Source organism: Phoxinus phoxinus (genome assembly GCF_949152265.1).
Source record: "Phoxinus phoxinus genome assembly, chromosome: 2".
NCBI classification, from domain to species: Eukaryota; Metazoa; Chordata; class Actinopteri; order Cypriniformes; family Leuciscidae; genus Phoxinus; species Phoxinus phoxinus.
The window spans coordinates 6,275,410-6,296,519 of NC_136877.1; the positions used below are offsets into that span (position 1 = coordinate 6,275,410).

General features: G+C 37.6%; 1 protein-coding gene across 7 annotated transcripts in view; it reads left to right on the forward strand.

Annotated features, from left to right (window-relative positions):
- Positions 1–782: 782 nt before the first annotated feature.
- tead1b (TEA domain family member 1b) overlaps positions 783–21,110 on the forward strand; it is a 71,419-nt gene continuing 51,091 nt past the window's right edge. For 2 of the 7 annotated variants that reach the window (XM_079605503.1, XM_079605506.1), the window contains exons 1-2: positions 783–990; positions 1,407–1,503. The gene's annotated coding sequence lies outside the window, so the exon portion shown is untranslated. Of the gene's footprint in view, positions 1,003–1,150; positions 1,274–1,406; positions 1,504–21,110 lie in introns of those variants that run through there. The other 5 variants (XM_079605508.1, XM_079605509.1, XM_079605505.1 and 2 more) reach the window with 4 other exon arrangements.

Consider the following 21,110-nt stretch of genomic DNA (forward strand, 5'->3'; position numbering starts at 1 on the left):
TGGATTAATTTAATGTGCATTTGACATATAAACGTTTGAAAGGCAGTGTATCATGCCCCCCCCCCCCCCCCCCAAAAAAAAAATGTAAGCACCTAACATTTTTTTCAACATTGATAATAATAATAAATTATCTTAATGATTTCTGAGGGATCATGTGACACTGAAGACTGGAGTAATGATGCTGGAAATTCAGTTTTGCGTCACATAAATAAATTAGATTTTAAAATATATACAACAGAAGCCAGTCAATTTAAATTGTAATAATATTTCACAGTATTACTGATTTTTCTGTATTTTTGATCAAATAAATGTAACTTTGGTGAAATTAAGAGACTTTTTTCAAAAAACATTAAAAGAACATTGATGTTTCCAAACTTTTAATGCTTGTAAACATTAATGTTTATATATATATATATATATATATATATATATATAGGCCTATATATATATATATATATATATATATATATATATATATATATATATATATATATATATATATATATATATATATATATATATATATATATATATATTGTGATATGACAAAGAATAGACTACAGGGATGTACAGTAAACAATTAAAACCTCGAAAGAACTATTATTACATTGATCTGAATCGATACGTTGCAAACAAGTGGGCTAGAAAGTATAAACAAGCCAGCGCTGTCTCCCATTGGAGGATTTCTCGGACGTGTCCTGTGAGGTCATCCCCATGGATGTGGGAGAAGCTGCGGGATGACGCCAGTGACGCTCCGCCCTGCTGCAAACTCGACGCTCGCGTTCATTTCATTCCTGCTCTCATTCCGAGCATTCTTCGCATCTCTATCGGTGCGGCGGAGATTCACGTTCACATTCCCGGCCGGCCCCAAAAAAACACAAGAATAACTTTAAACACAGTTTGCAAAAAAAACTATACAAACCCACACTAGAACAAAAACAAAGGGGCCGAACTTAAATGTTGATATAAATAAAGAAAGCGGACGTTAAGGTAAGTTTGAAGGTAATTAGCCCTTAATGGCTTAATATTGTATGGATTAAGTTAAAGCAGACGAGCAAATACAAAATGTTATGCGTGATTATGACTATTGATAGGCATGTAACAGAGGGGTCGGGCTCAAAGTATCTTTTCAATGGGATTTTAGTGCGACGCTGCAGCAACAGGGTGCTGCTTTCACTTTGTCCACTGACTCAGTCTGACATAGCACGAAAATCTTTGACATTTTTCACATTTTTTTGCTAAAGAAGCTGACCTTGCGCGCTCGCGCTCTGCAGTAAGTCCTGCACATTTACACCAGAAACAATACGCGTCGTTTTGGGGGAACGTTTTTTGGACATTGATTATTGCATGAAAAGAATTTTTGGACAAGATGACGGATCCAAATGTTGCTGTTTTCTCCTCCATAGTTGGCTATTTCGGAGCGGTGCACAAATATATCGAGGAGAGACTTGTTGCTCGCGCATCTTTGGCGTTTATTCTCCAACTTCTGTTCAGATCTCAGCCGTAAGTACATTTGACTTTTCTCCTCTTTATGTATTTGACTTAGGCTACTGTACGTGAACTCTTGGCATCTTTATTTAGCCTACTTGTATTACCATGGTTGTTTCGTTGTTTAACGCGGACAGTAAAATATATCATATCCTTAAGCTTTAATATCTGTCTCTTTTATTTTAAAAACAACAACATTATCAACAACAACAACAACCCTGTGTACCCGCACTTTACTTGACAGAGTTACTCTTGAGAAACTTTAGTTCTCTGTTGTGCAGTTTAAAAGTTTGTCCAAATCTGCTATACAATTCTAGCAGTAGTTGACATTGTTTTTAATGTTCCTACTGAGAATCTGGCTGCTATTCCTCTGTCATTTCCTTTGTTGGGATTGCCCGCCCTGTTTCTTATGGACTAATGTCGTGCTTCACTTCAGCGTGTTGTGTTTCGACTTTTTAATCGACAATGCCGGTTAAAATATAGCGTGTCAGTTACAGTGTGTGTGTTTTAAAGTCTCTTATTCAGAAACGCTGTTTCATCACAAGCAACGAAACTATGAATGTAACGATAGTAACAGCATAGCTTAGCCTAGCAATTCATCAATGACTAGCTTTGCCAACTCCACACTAACTACTCCATGGTATATTATTGTTATTTGACGTTTTTAACAGTTTCACTCTCCATTTATGAATTCATTAGTTATGAAATCACATATGCATCGCACCTCCTGCTGCTTAAACTCAAAGATAAAACGAGCTGTGAGTTTAACTTTTCAATATTAATTCTGGGTAACACTTTATTTTACAGTGTCATTGTTACATATGTTACATGCAGTTACTACAGTAATATAACGGTAAATTATGCATAATTACATGCAACTAAACCAAACCAAACTCTAACCCTATAGTAAGTAGCCTTCATGTTGTTAATGTTACTCAGTAGCCTACTTAAATATATTATTACAGTGTAACAAAGACACCTTAAAACCCACACTTTACACCTAAGGTGTAACCGAATTTGGTAACACTTTATTCTAAGGTGACATATTACTACATGTACTTACTAGGAATAACAGTAAATTATAATTACAAGTTAGTAACACTAAACCAAACGGTAACACTTTATTTGAGTGTCCTTGTTACATTTGCTACATTTACTTACCACAGTGATAACGGTAAATTATGCATACATGAAACTTACCCTGTACAAAACCCTAATAGTAATTACAAAAAATTATATTTACAGTGTAACATAGACAGTTTAGAATAAAGTGTAACCCCTAATCGTAACTCTTTAGTTAACATAGTACATGTAGATAATTAATCGTTACACTTTATTTTATGGTGTCATTGTTAAAGTGCAATTATATATTTAAGTACTACTGAGTAATATTAATTAAGTACATGTACATGTATAGAGTTAGTGTAGGATTAGGGTTTGGTTGAGGGTTAGTTGCATGTAATTATGCATAATTAACTGTTAATACTATTGTTGTAACATAACAAGGACACTGTAAAATAAAGTGTTAAAGTAATCTTATTCAGTACTTAACAGTAAGTAATTGCATTGTAACAACGTCCCCTTAAAATACATTGTGAACTTTTTATTTTTTACACTAAAAATGTATTGTATTTGATTTTTTCTTCAAGTCAATAATATGACTGAATCAAGCTGACTATAGTTGTCTACTTAATTCAAAGTCATTAAGGGTCAGATCACACTGTCAACCTACTAAAATTGTTGCCTTGAATAAGTAGGATCAGTGATGCCAAAGACACAGCCTGCATGTCATTTGACTATTTTGGCCGCTTGAAATGTCATATTTGATTTAATGTCATATGATAAAATTTGAGTTCACATACTTACAAGAGTAGAAATGACAGAAAAGATTATGAATTGATGAAAACATTGACTATTACTGTGCAGGTAGAAATAGCTTTTTTTTTTTTTTTTTTTACTTTTTGTCAGTGTACTATGAGTACTATGTTTCACTTTTTCTTTCTAATGCAAAATGTTTAAAACTGCGGACCCTTGCCCTCTTCTGGACTTTAATTCTTTACAGGAAAACAAGTTCCCTATTGTGCGTTTTGGGAAAAGACCTCTTTTCTTGCAGTTAATTATTGTCTTATATTTCACATTGGCCTCTTTTATAAAGAAGGGTCCGAGCGACACAATGTGTTGTTTGTGTCCTCTAACTGAGCCATTATCATGTACTACTACAGTAAACAGATTGACTTCTATCTGATATACGCCCTGACATACAGCATCACAGTGATGAGAAGCAAATCTGCTTGTTGTGTAAAATAGGCATAGGAATAAGTGCTTTTTTGCTCTGTGTTATGCAGCGCGCGCATAGACCTGTTGAACACGCTTGCTTGACATTTTTAAGTCAGAGAATGAAACATTGTCTCACACTGAACCCATCAGTTGATGTTGAACATCTGACTCTTGATCAGATGTGGTTAGAAAACAGAAGAACCTTATCAGAGTTAGCCATTGGGATATAAAAAAGGAAAGCATAAACCATAAATTGAGAGTGGAAATAATTGTATGATGCAGTGACTAAAGTTTCAAACTTAACCTGTCCTTTACTTTAGCTGGCTGTTTGTTAGTATATTGCTAATTTGTGTTAACCAGATTGCTTGAGAGTATTCATTGTAAGGTATGTGCTGTTACTGTATTATTATAATTTATGAATGAGGAACAGATTGTCATTTTGAGCACCACTGATAGATGAATTCAGGTAAACCAGCGCTGCCGGTGATCTTTATATTGCGTACAGCCTCTCTAATATATAAATTGCCCATTGAGTATGTATTAGGCTACACATAATGAAGCTTTAAATAGTTATTGATCAGAACACGGCTGACAAAAACTCTAAATGAGTTATTAAACTACTGTTTTTTTTCCCCCCGAATGTCTTTGAAACCGTGTTTAGCTTTGCAAAAGTACCGCATTGCCCTTTCAAGCTACAATCTCTGTTAAGGAAAATCGCATATCACTGTCCATAAATAATGAATTTGAATCAGGAGGGAAAAACATTAATTTCAATACTTTCTGTTTCAGTGGTGCTCTCCGGCGTGGCTCAGGAAGAAAGCAGTCTTTCAGTTGTGAAATGAGAAGAGAATAGGTGCATTGCTCAGACATAGTGGATTGGGTTACCTCTGGGAATGGAGGATTGTGGGGGAATGGGAGCGTACAGAGAGAAGCTATTGTTTTTCCTGTTGCTGAGCCGGGGAGGAGTGTGTGTGTGTGAGGCTGTTGAATTGTAGAAGGCAAACAGTTTTGCGCTCAAGCAGACATCTGGTTAAGACCCTTTCTGCACCTGTAAGAAAGAAAAAAAAAAAATGCAAATATGAACGTTTGCTCTCGCGTTTACCGCTCAGGGAGTCCCTGTGCCCGCCATCCGCTGTCCAGGTCGGGCTATTGTTATGCCAGCAACAGGCGGCAGCGGTCGTGGCACCATATGGCCCATGTATGCTTCAGATAAGATATCTCTTCACTTAGCTTATCAATGGCATTTTAAATCGCTTCATATTTGAGTCGCTAACTTTCTGTTGGCCAGCATTGACATGTTTGTTCCAAGTCGTTTCATCCTAAAGGATGAAAGATCAAAAAGTTGAGCTGAAGTCAGAGTATATTCAGTCTGACTGACATCCTGCACGGCAAACAATAGCATTTCCTCGGTTTGTATTTTTTATGTTCCCGTGTGGGATGAATGCTAACAGTCCGTTGTGAATCGAATGTACGAGCGACTCTAATGGAAATCAGATAATTGAAATATTTTTAGTAATTTGTGTAAATCAAAATCTGCAGCTTATGACTTCCATGAGCATATGGTCTGTCGATCTTCTTTTTTACCCCCCCCCCCCCCACCCCCCCACCCTCGTTGGAAACATTGCATCATTCTAGTGAATCATTTCAAAAGTTGTTTTGAATCATGTCCAAATTAGCAGTTATTCTTGAATCAACACCTGGCACATTGAAAACAAGCGATACTAGGCGTATGTTCTCTCACATGTAGATGTTTTTATTGACTGCATTTGATTCATGTTCAGTCGGTGGGTAGAATGGAACAAATAGTTTTATAATGGCGACTCATATGAAATAGGGTTTACCTCAACAAGGCTAAAACAGATATGAATGAACCGCACAAAAGTGCCTTTGCCACTTCTAGAAGCAGCTAACTCACTTTGCTGTGCTCTGTGGTCAGGGGTAATGTGAACTACTAAACTCTGCTGGGAGACAGACCAACACAAACAGCCACGTCCTGTGTGTTTTACTCTTCATAGGCATCATTTCCTATTAGAATCTATCTGTGGTCAAACAGGAATCAAGATTATCGCGGGAGGGGTAAAAAAATCAAAGCCATGGAAAATATTATACATTCGTGAGGTCCTTGGAACGGAAGGTCCTTCGTTGAATGATTGGCATAATAGCAGGCGTATGTTAAAAAGGAATTCTGTATTATATTTAGTGAATACAAGGATGGATATGTTTGGCAGCAATATTCTTGTCTCTTCTCACTAATGCAAACAGCTGTTGTAAATAAAGAGCTGAACAAATCAGATGCTGTTTTATACAAACCCAAGTATTGGTCACTCTTTCCTGATTGATTTTATGGTCTTCGGATGGATCCTCTGGTTTTGTTTGTAACACAATGCAATGTTTCGAAGAAAATTAATCGCATATGTTGGATGGAGAAAAAAGGAAGTGTGTCATATTGGTTGAAAGTTGGTTATTAACATCAAACTTACTAAAGTTTGACTCTTTTACAGTTCGCTACCATGTGCATCCAAACCGCAGCTGCTACAATGACAGGTTTTACAAATGAGCGTCCATCAAGTAGCCTATTGTTCTTCACTAAATGCATGTTTTTTAAACCAAATGCATTTAGGCCTAGGTGATGCAAAGCTACTGTCAATCTGTTTTTAATGTTTCAGTGCTGGAATTGTTTATAATAGTTCACATCAGCTGATTTAATTTTGGTTGTTATTCATTGTTAAACCTTGCAAAATCATCTGCCTTTGCTCTATTTCCTCATTATATGTAAAAGTATTTTAAGTTTGATTTTCTTTCCCATCAGATTTAACACTTCATTTTTGTAAGAAGCCATAGCCTATCTATTATCAGTGAGAAGTGTGAAGTTAAATACCACCACATTAAAATAACTAGGCTTATTATAGCAAATGCCAAACACCACAATTTGAGAAACAATACCAATTCAATCTCACACAAAAATTCATGCTAATAATTTTTTAAAATATGTTAAATATGAATATCCCTAAATAATGTAACACAATAATGAACTTGATTATATTACTATGCATATTTCTTAAACTGTGCACAAAGGCTATTTCTATTTCTCGGCTTATAACTTGTGGTGAAAAGATGACATAGATGCACTACGTGCTCTGTTTCACTGTCGCTCAAGCAGAGCGTACAACTTACCACTGTGAAATGTTCTGCTGAAGTTGTGTTTGCAAAGTTGGTTTCGATCAAACTGCTTGGTCATCTGCATTTTCAGAATCCGACTCGAGCTCGAACTGATATGGTAAAGCTGACAACATTACTATTAGTTTTTAATAATTGCTTTGGAAGCTGAAGCTCGCGGTTATGGTAAGGGCCGTTACGTTTTCGACACACGCTTGAGGTGTTCGGCCAATCACAATGCCTGTGTGGGGGGCTAACCCTAAACCAATCAGAGCACACTGTGCTTCTCAGAAGGAGGGGCATACTGTACATACAATGTAGAGTATCTGAAAAATAATGTTTTTTTTTACATTAAAGCATGATAACATTCTTTTACACCCAATACACAAAATAATGATCTTTGAAAATAGCATCATATGACAACTTTAAAGCGGCAAAAGTGATTTACTTTTTGTATTTTGTTGTTTGATTAACATTAATGACACAGACAGCAGAGGGTATATTAGGCTGCTGTCACTTTAAGACCGAATGCACGGTTCCAATATAATGATATGCTGCATTCATGCCATGTCGTATTTACCGTAGTCTCGAGATGACACCTCGTGATGTTATATTCGGAGCTGTTCACGTCCTCGGGCTGGGAATTACCACTATCAATGACTAAACGAATCTGCAGTGATCAGGTGGTACAGCAGTCATGTGGTAGTAGCTCTCAGACAATTCCCATCTTACAAGTTGTAATTACGAGCTCTACGAGAACGTGAACGCTTTTTACAAGTTGAAATCACATAATTGCGGTAATTACAACTAGTGGTCGACTGATATATATCGCCTAGGCCGTTATTTGGCATTTTTAAAATAATGGCATGGGCCGATTGTTTTTCTGATTGGTTGATGTGTTAGAAGCGGGACTTTTATTTTGGCAGAGCTGAGAACGGCAGCGCCTGATAGTTTGTGGTCTCTGTTTAACAGTCATACGTTATTTGACAGAACTGTTAAACAAAGAAAGTAAACGGCATGCGAAAAAGTAAAGCGTTTGCTTTTATATTATTAGTAATAGAAAGGCAAACATTTAGGCTACAATACTTTCTCATTTACAGTCAACATTCAGCAAATACGCATCTATATCATTTAAACAAATCTCTGAATATCTAATAAACATTTAATTTCATCTGTGAGATTTAGCATTTAAATCTGGCTGTGAGATCTTGTGAAGTGTGCATTGGTAGCCTGCATGAACGTGTTACTGTGCGTGACGGTCGGTCCGTGCGAAGGTAATGCGGACAGGAGAGTTCAGCTTCACTTGAGACGCAATCAACATACTTTAAATCCTTCATTGTAAAATATGCTGTACTATATCCAGTTGTGTCATATTCATATCATTTTCACTGTGTGCTGTATGTAAAAATTGGTGTTACCTTGTCTTTATTTGAAGAAATATTATTACCAGTGCGCACACAATTACCAGATTACTGAGTGTCCTCTCACAGTGTTTACTACATTTCTATTCACATATTCATCATGTATTTTTAAACAATTACTTTATTTGTGATGCAGATTCAAGAAGTTGTCATCTAAAGTATAAGCATGTTTATTTAAAATATTTATTTTTTAAACATATAATATTAAATATTGATTAAAATAAATATAAATTATATATTTTTTTAAATAATATCGGCTTTATATCGGCCACAAAAACACAACATCGGTCGACCACTAATTACAACATGCGGTAATTAAGACATGGCGTGAATGCACCTATAAGCCATACGCACCTGTGTTTACTAGGATGCTCACTGAGACGAGCATTTTTACATAATTTTGCGAAACCTGTTGTCTGGATTCTAAGCATGACCCACGGTGAATTGATTCTCCAAGGGAATAACTGAGTGTGGTCTGCTGTTTAGTTGTAATAACAAGCCTGTAAAGAAGCTGAGGTAAATTGCCACCAAAATGAAAAGCTGGCTCTTAGCCACTGACGTCATGTAAGTAAATGTGCTTCAGGACAACTGCCATAAAATGACTGCCAGCTACAGAGCACACTGACTTTTGGTCCTGACGACCATTTCTGCAAGTGCTATTCATGTTTACCCTCACTGTTGGTAAAAATGTAAATCAGCATAAAAAATTCTGACTGTAAGCTGCGGTGGTGATTGTGATGGACTAATATGCTCCAGAGCAATTTAAAAACACAGACCACTTTAGTTTGAAGTTCATTGTCGCATGATTTTGGAGTGTTCTCTAAGTAAACATTGGTAATAGAAGAAATTTTCTGCCAATTCAAGAGCATTTTTGCTTGCTGTTAAACCTGAAAAGACTAGCGAGACCAGTTACAACATTTCAAAGTTAAAGCCTTGTAACTCAAACCAGATGGAGGGCTTAGTCAGTTCAGTGGAAGACATTAATGTGATGCAAATGGCGTCTGAACATCTTGAAAAAAAAAAAAAAAAACTTCTGAAGGACTTTTATATCTTATAATATTGTGTCCTTCAGCCGTCTTTGGCATACTTAAATGTTGTATGTTCTTATTCAAGCTAGTTTTTCCATGACCAGACACATGTGAAAAGCAATCTCTGATCCATGAATCATTAGATGAGTCAGTTCCTGAAACCGCCGTAAACCTCCAAGTTCTTGGCCACAGCTGAAAGCAGGAAATCCAGGCTTCAATAACTTCCTTTCCCAGAGCTGGCCACGCTAGTGGTTAGTGTGCCCTGTTCCTCGCTAGCAATAGGAAGATGTACGCCTGTGGAACAAAAACACTCAGTCACTTCATTTACTGAAACTGTGTATAATTTGTGGCCTGTATTCAAATGCCGAGCGTCCAGGATCTCTGGCACCGTATTCTGTTCTTCTCCGTCGTAATAAATCCCTAGCAGGCCTTTCATTAATTGCTGCTGCATTGTTATCATGAGCGGAGGAGCCCGGGCAGATTCCCTTTGCCTTGGAGCTGGCCTGGATTTACAGGGGGAAGATACAGACTTTAAGATACCTCTGAACATTAGTATGCAAAGTGGACCTGCTCAATGAGTTTGAAATCTTGCTACAGTGCGGCCTTCAGCTTTGTAAACACCGCTTAACCTCTCCAATGCCTTATGCAAATACTAAGAGTTCCAGGGGTTGGGTTTTTTGTTTAATATAAAGGTTGCAGTTGCTGGAAACATTTACTATGCTATTCAGCCATTGATTTTAAGGTGAGCTAGCTCCACCCCAAATTCTTTCTGAGATAAGATATTTTGAGAAATATCTCAGTGTCTTAAATTGCGTTCCAATGTTGTTTGGATGTCAACATTCTTCATAATTTCTTTTGTGTTCGGTGAAAAAATAATTTCATTCAGGTTTTGAACTACATACAATTCTCTAGGGCTGCATGATCAACCGTATTTTCATTGTGATCACGATTTCTGCTTCTCTCAATTATTTAAACATAAACGTCTGCGTCAGATGCAATATATCCAAGTATTCTTTTTTTAATATGCAGAGACACCTATAAGTAAGGCATTTGTGTAAAACAGTGGTGCTTTCTAAACATTGCTCAGTTTGTTTGAGCAGCTCGAAATGTCTACTTTTGGCTCAACCAATGATCAGGATTTTGATGTAGTATTTTGACAGATCATGATATACATTTTAAAACTTTGCCTATATCTACATTATAGAAGTGACACTAAAAATGTTATCCTAGAAATTGTGCTTCATGTGATCAAATCTAAATTAAAGAATTCAAAATTTTTGTTGAATAACAATATTTTTTAACATTATTGAATCAACCTAAATACTACATAAGTTTACAACAACAAAACCAATTGTTAATGTTCTCGATCAGGTATAGCCTACATTTTGGATGGACTGACGGTGAGTAAATTAAAAGCAAATTTTCATTTTTGGGCGAACTATCACTTTATAGAAATTATTGTCATTTTGGCCCTGTCTACACCTGATATTAAGATGCGTTTTGGTCGATCGGATCACAAGTGGACGATGCTAAATACAGGTGTAAACGGGGTCTAAAACATTTTGAGTTTGTCCACTTTCGACCACTTCCAGAGGTAGTGGAAAACACAATTCGACCGGATTGCTTTCGTAGTGTAAACGCTCATGTGGTCGAATGTGTTCAAACCGCCACAAAACACCGTCTTCTCTCCGTCTACTGATCTAATGCGTAACATTATGGGAAGAGCTCTAGCCAGATGGGATTTAAACTTTTTTTGGCTGGGGACCCAACTTAAGTTTTAAGACAAAAAATGTACCAAACACAATGTTCTCTCACCATTCCTGATTTCTAACACACACTCACAGCTTGCGGCTTCAGAGCAGAAACAAAAGCTGATGTTCTCCGTATGTTTTTCTGTCGTCTCTGGTCGCGTTCATATGTAAATTGCGTGAGCTTATTTCGTCCATTACATTAAAATATCTGACATCCCCCCCCCCCCCCACACACACGCATTAACCCGCCCATAGATCCTCCCCTCGAAGAAATCAGGACAGAGGTGATTAAAAGTCAACAAAAGAGTCGGATTAAAACGCCAGGTGTGAATGGGAATGTGATCCGATCGACCAAAACTCATCTTAATACCAGCTGTAAACAGGGCCTTTGATCTTAAATTAAAGGTTTTAAAAAACTTTTTTGTAGTACGGTCAGGGTTGGTTGTCTGTGAACTTTTTGAAGTTGTGCTCTTTTGAAACAGTATTTTGAAATAACATTGCTTAACCTGACCAGGCAGGAGGGGGTTTACTAGCATGTTAGCGCAGAGCCCATGGCTGGGTCTCATCTGGTCGCCGCTGCTCATGAGGCACCAATAAACACGGCCGCATCCCTCTGCCGATGGATGACAAACAAACAGCGTGTCAGAAAATTCCATGTGACCTTTCCGCCATTAGTGCTGTGGTGAGAAGAAGTGATTTATGACAGATGGAGGTGCACTCCAAACAGACGCTGTCTTTGACATGCTGGGACTTGTGAAATGCAGATGGCCTCTCTGCTCATCACTGCCATATCATTCCTCATGCCTCACCGCATGTCGCTCGGCCCGTGTCCTCGGCTTTGGCTGGGAAATCTCTTATGATAAGCAGGCTTTATTCACAGCTTTTATTACCTGGCTTTTTTATATGCACTATTTCCACCCTTGGTAGTTTAGCACCTTCGCAAGTTGGGACGGTGGAATTCAAAGTGTATTGTGATAGACATGCTTTTTTAATAAGGTCACCCTATGCATCCTAAAGAAGGTTGTAGGTATAATTTAATTCATTTTTTTTTTCTTGTCACATTATGTTGGTAGTATTTAAATAGATTAATTTCACTCCAAATCTGATTATTTTCTTTTGTGGAACACACAGATATTTAGCAGAATGAATTTTCGTGCTTTGTGCAAAAATGTCATGGTTCATCCTTGATAATTACATTGTTGTCTATTCAAATATAGTGCATCAGAACATGTCACTTGTTTATTGTGTCTTGTGATATGTGTATATTCATGTTGCATGAATAGGATTTAAAATTAAATTGATGTGTATTCCTTACACAAAGCTTGGAATGCAGTGTAGACTTCTTTTTAGTGTCATTTTTTTGGATCGATCGTCATTCACTTTCCTTGTATGAAGAAGAGCATACTTTAAATCAACAGTAGAAAGAAAATCATAGGGGTTTGGAATGGCCTGAGGGTGAGTAAATGATGACAAAATGTTCATTTTTTTTGTGTAAAATATTACTTTGAGCCTCAGGCAGGAAATGGGACTACTGCCTCTGCCCTTCCTTGTGCCATCGGTGTGATGGGCCAAACATTGCACATAATTGTGGCGCATTGGAGGCAGGTGGAGAAAGTTGTTTTGACAGGCCCTGTAAATCAATCCAGCTCTCTGCCCAACAGAAATTGATCCCAAAGCGGCCCGTAGTTGCAGCACCAGGCGGTAGGCTTCAGGCCTCAGGTTTGAGTTGGATCCTATCAGACGGTTTCACCGCATCTCACCCCGGCGGTTTAAAGAGGCATGAAATAAACGCTTGGGTCTTGCCAGCAGGAGAGCGCCAGTGGCCGTCCACTCCACTGGACCTTTGCTGTCTGCTTCAGGAGATTGGTCGTGAGAGACTCTGTCATTGATTCATCAACGCTCTAGGGCCTTAGATTTATTCATGAAACCAGCAGAAAGATCCAGTACAAAACAGATCAATTGATTTTCTCTCTGCGCAACCAGAGATTCTTGTAGAGGTTATAGACTTGGGGGGGAAAAGCATTTTTAATGATACCTGTTTAATTTAAAAATGTTTGAATAAGAAACAAGAAAAGTTAATATTTAAAGAAAGAGATATCGCAACACTAATAAGTAAGTTATATGCAACAAGGAAACTGATAATTGGCATTTTGATTTGACTTTGATCACGGTAGACTTTGGTTTCTGTGAAAGTATGTTATTATGCAAACAATGTTAATGAAAATCGAATGGTCCTATTCAATTTCGACTTAAAAATTAGTAAAATTACCTCTCAAGGTTCATGTGTTGTACTAAAGTTGTTTCACACATTCCAGCGATAATGAATTTGTTCGGAGGACGGATGCGGCGTGTGGAATCTCTGTTATGTCTCGCTGCTGCTATGAATATGCATAATTTGACGCTGCTTGTTCCAAACAAGCATACTTTGAAATTCTTCAGACATTTCTGAAAAAAAAAAATTCCCCAGCAATAATGCACAATATGTGGTATTTAGTAATTATATGGTAATTATTGTTCTTCACTCAGAGACCTGAACTACTGCGGGTCATTACAGGGTCAGCGAAAGTCGTTGACTGAACCATTATTGCACCTTCAGAGATAACGGCACAAAAGGAGTCCACACAGAAAATTACATTTCAGACCTCTCATCTTCTATTTCATTACCCCGGCCCTGTGCGATGGCTGAAATTGGTTCTCTTCATTTAGGGAGCCAAATTCCTGCTTAGCTAGAACCTGAGTGGTTTATGTAATCTGTCGATAAGTGTCATCTCCCATCATGGCGTGTCGCAGCCATGGGCCGCTCTCACCATGGCATTGACTTGTTGCCTGCTTCCTCCTTTATCTCGCTAATAAGACCATTTCCATGGTGCTGGAGACGGGCAGATAGGAACATGCAATTATTTGTTAAGGCTGCAACTGTTTCCACAGGTGACATTCCTGCCTCTTAGAAGCTGTGATAATTAGTGTTCTAACAGGCTGTGGCACACTAGACTTTGGCTTTGACAGGCTTGTGACCAGAGGCAGAGATGTAGGAAGCCGGTCTCGCTAAAGTTAGTGGAGAGCCACTTATCTCGCACCTCTGAAAGTTCTGCGCTGTTGCTTCGGCCTCCCAACCCAGCGTTTAAAGTTCAGATAAAGAGAAATGCGCTCATTTTCAAAGTCGGCTAATCTTTGGCCCGGTTTACACCTGCTATTAAGATCGGATCACAAGTGGACGACGCTAAACACAGGTGTAAACGGGGTCTAAATCGTTTTGAGCTTGTCCACTTTCGACCACTACCAGAGGTAGTGGAAAACGCATTCGACCGGATTGCTTTCGTAGTGTAAACGCTCATGTGGTCGAATGTGTTCAAACAGCCACAAAACACCCTCTTCTCTCCGTCTACTGATCTAATGCGTGAACATTATGGGAAGCAGACGGGATTTAAACTTTGTCGGCTGAAGACCCAAGTTAGATTTGAAGCACAAGCACAATGTTCTCTCACCATTCCTGATTTCTAACACACACTCACAGTGTTCAGCTGGTCTTGCGCCTTTAGAGCAGAAACGAAAGCTGATGTTCTCTGTGTGTTTTTCTGTCGTCTCTGGTCGCGTTCATATGTAAATTGTGTGAGCTTATTTCGTCCTTTAGATCGAAAGATCTGAAAAAATAGACCATAGACACTCCCCTCGAAGAAATCAGGACAGAAGTGGTTGAAAGTGGACCAAAGAGACGGATTAAAACACCAGGTGTAAACGGGAATGTGTCTCCCTCGTCTACTTGTGATCTGATCGACCAAAATGCATCTTAATACCAGGTGTAAATGGCCTGTGTGTTGCCTGAACGACTAGTTGACTAATCAGTCTTAATCGGGAGCCCTGTATAATTGGTCTGGTTCCAGGGTGTATTTCAGCATTTTTTAGCGGTTTAAACAATGGCATGCTTTCACTTTTAAACCAGAAAAATTCAGTTTTCAATATGAACTTGATATGTTTCTCCTCAGATTCTTTCAAGACCTAATTATTTGAGCTATATGTTTTCTGTTTAAATTACTAAATTCAATTTAATAGATTTGTATAACACTTTTCAGAATATGTATTATTTCAAAGCAGCTTTACAGTGAATAATAGGGCCTTGCAAACATGCCACAAGAAAAACTAGAGCTTCTTAGAATCAGCACCCACTGAATTAACAGAAAGCTCTGCAGTTATCCACATAATTCATAACCTCGCCATAGACAAAGTTCTGCGCATCCATTGCCCTTTGCAGTTGTTACAATGCTATCGTGTAGTACTCTCAACTTCTTTCAACGAATTTTACCATATTTAGATTTCTTCCACAGAAAGGATCTGTTAATTATCCCGAAGTGTTTGATGTAATAGTGACAAGTTAATGAACATGCAAATTGGTGTTTTCGGTATTAGACATTTTGAAATGGTTCAAATGGCTGTGTTATACCTTATGAGACCCGGAGCGGAGCGCACAGCACTACAACAAAAGATGCGCGAACACAAATATGCTATTGAAATGCAAATCCCCACCACAAAAGAGTAACCTCTTAAAGAGCACATTTGTAAACATTATTTGAGATAGACCTTATTTAACCAATATATGAATTAGCATATGCTAACAATGCAATATGTTCAATACTCAAAAAGCATATTACATTAATTCTATTTACTCACAGTAGTACTAAGCAGGTTTATATGTTGTTCTCAACATATAGCAGGTATATGTGACTCGCTTTTAACTTTTAGACTTTTCCTGGTTTTAAATGATCATACCATGGAGTCCGACTCCAATCCGACCATGGAGGCATGTGTTCACTTTAATGACAGTGATGAAACGCCCCCACAGACATGTTCAATGCTCTCTGTGTCACCTCTCATAGGTTTTCTCTCTTCCGTATCCCGAGCTCTGGAGTTGTTGTGGCAGAGAGTATATAATGGCATCGTGTTGTGACTGAGGCATGTTTGGGCACATCCTGGCTCAGATGTGCTGGTGTATTATCAGCGGCACACACTTATCATGCAACACAAATGTGCTGACACACTTGAGCTCACAAACACAAAAGCGCTCACGTATACACGCACATGTATGCAGAGAGAGGTAGAGCAGTGAATGAATGTGGACGTGACACGTCTGTAATGTGTGCAGAAGGTTAACAGAGCCTCAGGCCACTACAGGGAACTACAGCTTGATTGGCAGCTGCCATATACTGTATGAAGAATGGAGGGGGGATTTATACATTTAAAATAACAGTGTGATGATCATAATCATGATCATTCATGTCATGCAAGTTTTGAACTACAGACTAAAAGCGTATTCAGTGACATAGTCGTCTCGTCACTTTAAAAAAAGTGTTTTTGGAAATTGTAAATAAAGATTATTGGAGTATGTTTCACAAGAATTTTTTTTTCTACTTTATGTTTAATTCAACGTGTTACGTGCCGTTTCTTTGTAAAAAAAAAAAAAAAATTCAGTGAATATGATGATATCAGAAGCAGTGTTATTTATTACCATAAATCCAACAAGGTCATGCTTGATACAGTTCAAGGCAATACGATCTTCTGCTTCCCAGTAAAATAATAATATTCAAAACATCTTTTTATGCATCTGTTTATTCACAGAATGGTTTTACATACTTCAGGAAGATGAATACAAAAAGTGGACATTCAGTTGAAGGACAAAATCTCATCACATTTTATAATGTTAACATTTAATTTGAAATATTTCAACATCCAAACCACTTTCTTCAGTGAATGAATTGTGGGCTGGGAGAAGCAGAATTTGGCTTAGGATATTCAAGGAAAAAATTAGCAAAAAGGTTTTTTCTTTTAAGTATTGTGTGTAAGTGTGCACTCCGCACAACTTGCAGGTGCTCACATTGTTTGAGCACAGAGCAGCACTTGTTTCTCCATTATAGTGTAATTTTTAATGAATCAAAATGGAGAGCCTTCCAGCTACATCCTTTTTCACTCTTGCCAAAATGCATTTGTCAAGGTTTTTTGGCTGTGTGCGCCCGTGAGCTGCTGCACCATAAGGAAATCTCACTTTGTCTGTCATTCTGCAATTTTTGCAGTAGTTTACTGCTTACATCAAGTTCTTTCATCAGGTAAGATTAAAACTTTTGCATTAGATTCTGGATGTCGAAAGAAAGCGTTTGCCGTAATGGCTGCATGTGTGAATCAAAAGCACTTAGTGGTCAAGATGCTATTTTACGGAGGTATTAATATATTATATACATCATATAAATCATATACACTTTAAAAGAGATATTTAATAATATCTTTCTCTGTCTCTCTTTATACTTCCCTTGTAGCATACAGAATATTTAGTTTAATTTGTAATGTTTTAATTTCAAAAAGCAGTACAGTTTATGATATTGCAATTTTTATTGGGCAAAACATTTAAATAATCATCACCTAATCAGTATCGACAAGAATATAAATATCAGTAGAAAGTAGAAACTTAAAATTAATAAAAATAATAATATTGATAAGTCCTCTCACAGCTCCTAGCTGGATAACACAACCACAAAGTTAGAAATACAGAAAAAAGACACTTTTTTTTTTTAATGTCAAATTCCAAAATTAAGCTGTTTTGTAAAGAAGTATCTAATAATCCAGTGTGAAGTGAAATCTATGCCAAAAATGTACCTGAAAAATACTTGAAGGCTACATGGCATTGTTTTATTTTAATTAAATTTGTTATTATATCAATATTTAACTTTTTTTTAAGAGCATTTTCATTTTTACTTTGCTTTTAATGGTATTGGTACTACTCAATTTTTTTCATTGTGACAACACTAGATAATATTTAGGTGTAAAAACGACTTTCTTTGCTGAAATTTACGTCCTATGTAGGTAAACGTCCTCGTATTTTCAATTTTCCTCTTGATGTTATGTCTGTTTCTCTCAGACGTAAATTGAATAAGCTCTAGCAAACGTTTTACCTATGATTGTCACTATTTAGACAAGACGTGTAAGAACTGACAGTTTGCTGTGAAATATTTCCGAGAGCACTTACAATTTGAAAATGACCTGATATAAAACAAAGTCTATTAGAGTTGTCTTCCTAAATGTTGTTCACTTTTGCAAAAGAGTCAGCACATTTTGTACACCTTTTACATCTCTGCGAAGGATTTTCTTGCCCACATCTGATGAATGACGTCTTTATCAATTGCAGGGGAAAAGGCTAAAAGATAAAATCCTGCTTTAATCATACTCCCATTTATTGTGCATGTTGAAGTAATCCAATAATGCAGCGCTCTCGAACAAGGCGGAAATTATCATTATCTTTTAGGCGGCATTGATCTGGGATCCCCATGAGAGATGTTGCATGAAATAGTGGCAGAGGTGAATCAGTTACGTTGACGTATCGAAGGCTAAATGATCATCGAGGGACTTCAGCCATGTAGCATGATTAGGTTGTTTTTAGGCTATTGATTTTTCTACTTTAACACTTGTTTTTGTAAATGCATGTTCATTTCATGTTTGGTCTGCAACAGCAAACATTGCTTATATAATATTACTTTTAGAAGTAACTGGCCTTCGATGCAACCCATGGTTTAGTCGCTAACATTTAACCCAACAGTCCAGCGGCAGTGATCCGCCGCATCAGACTGACTGTTTCTCTCCACTAAAAGCGGCTGCCTATCTAGAACCAGCTACTACACTTTCCATTACCATCAAAGGCAGAATAACCTCCAATTAATGTAAGTGGAAATGTAAATTCAGAGTAGATCCATTTGGTCTGGTGATAAAACTCAGAGCAGTGAGTGGTTAGAAATTGCCATGGCCTAGTGTTATTCTGAGCATTCATCTTGTGCAGTTTAAACTTTGCATTCATCTTGTGCAAATGAAGCTTTAATTGCTATTGCATTTTACTACCAAGGCTTAAATAATCTTTTGAAAATATGCTCATTTGCTAAAGATGATATGTCATTTAAAATAGACAAATGGTTCGGCTTTACTTAGGGTTTGTAATATTATTAAAACAAAATCTGATTTTCAAATGACCACTACTAGTAGTATTAAGTGAAAGTATGCACTTCTCTGGTGAAAGTTCAAACAGTGTTTTGCAGAATTGATACATACTATGACTCAAATAAATACTGAGTAATATTAATTAACTATATACTTACTATAGAGTTACAATTACGGTTACTATTTGGTTAGGGTTAGTAACTTGCAATTATGCACAGTTTACTGTTTTTAGCATATTTCAAAATGATTTCTTAACTTTAGGTTCAAACCTTTAAAAACTGATATGGCAGCTCTGGCCTTCCTCGCCACTTTTTACAGAAAATGCCAAAGTGAACTATCACAGATGCACAGGGTTTGTGGGCAATATTAGCTGAAGTACATAATCCACACAACTTTGGCTTACTATTAGTGCACTAATACATTTTATCTTGCATACTAAAGGATAGACAGCATTTAAAACGGGAAAACAACTATTGAAAATAAGTGACTTTTAAGGTAAATCTCAAGGCAGATATTTCCAGTCATGCAATTGCAGCATCTTGAATGAGGGCACATTTCAGTTTAAATAACATGTCTTCCAAATTAGTAATACAATTGCACAACAATAATTGTGCTACTTTAGCTCAAATCAGACACGCAAAACTTTTTTTTTCAGCTAATGCAAAACTAAATCCACCTGTTAAAGTGGGATTGTTCATGTCACTTCGAAAGCACTGGTATTTTCTATAGGGAAGTCGAACTCCATCAGGCGAAACAGACGTGTTGAGACACAGGCCTTAGCTCCCGCTCTCAAGTAGGCCACGCGTGGCCAAGGGACCAATGGCAGCCATTTTTTCAAGAAGGCTTTCTGTTAGCATATGGAAGCCAGCACTGCAAGGATAGCCGACGTAAACATGTTTATCTATGCTGAGCTCCTGAGCGTTCCCCTCAAACTGGCCATCTTTAAACAGTTTGTATATCTGATAGAGGGGGAGAATGCGCTTCCAAGATGAGGCACTGCACTGAACAACCACATTATGTTTGCAGCAGTGCTGGAAGTGATTACCAGTGTAGTTCATTATTCAGTTTTGTTGGAGGGGTGGGGGGGAGCATGAAGGCCCAAAGCATTTAGTGGTCAGAAAGGGGAGGCTTTTTTTCCTCTCTCATCAGTCTGTGAGTCTGTTCTGCAGTGTCAGCATTCAGCACACAAACACGGAATTCAGTAAAAGCTCTCTCCACTCTCCCAGAGCGTTTCCCCCCTTTTTTTCCAACAGCCTGCTCCCTTCCCCCCTCGTGAACTGACATTCTAGAAGAAACATATGCTGCTAGTCCACATCACAACAGCTTGTGCTGCCTGAATGGAAGAAGGCACGGAGAGAGGAAGCTGTCGGAAGGGTGGGGGAAGGGGTGGAGTGATACACGGAGAAGAGGGGAGAGTCTTCAAGAATGCTCATGGGTTCTTGGAGGTGTTGCGTGTTGGACCTACTCAGTGGTTCATGTGAAGTTGGGTGGAGAATATAACATTTTCAAGAGGAAATTACAATTTTACAGTTTATGACCCCAGTTTATGGGGTGATTTGGAATAGGGGGCAAAGCTCAGGGTTGGTACCATGGAAGTTGCTGGTTCAAACCTTCTAAAGTCAACATGAAATTAAAATGGACTTTATTTACTTTCTTAATGCATGTTCCTATCCTGATCGTGCATAACTCATTGGTGCATGTTATTCCTAAGAACAAAATGTTTATCTTTGTGAACTTTATCATATTGTAATAACTTTCTCTGCATCTTAAAAAAACTTTATTTTTCAGCTTACATCACATATCCATTTTACTTTTTGCACCCTTCACTCCAACCACCAACCTCCATTCAGGCTCCAATCATTTCCTGATGTATACACTCCCTCAAAAAAATACCCCCCCCCCAAAAACCCAATAACAACAACAAAAAAGTACAAAAGCAGTCACTGTGACTATACTCTTTATAAAAAGCTACTAATATTTACCATTTAGGTACTAATACGTACATTGAGGGCACATAATAT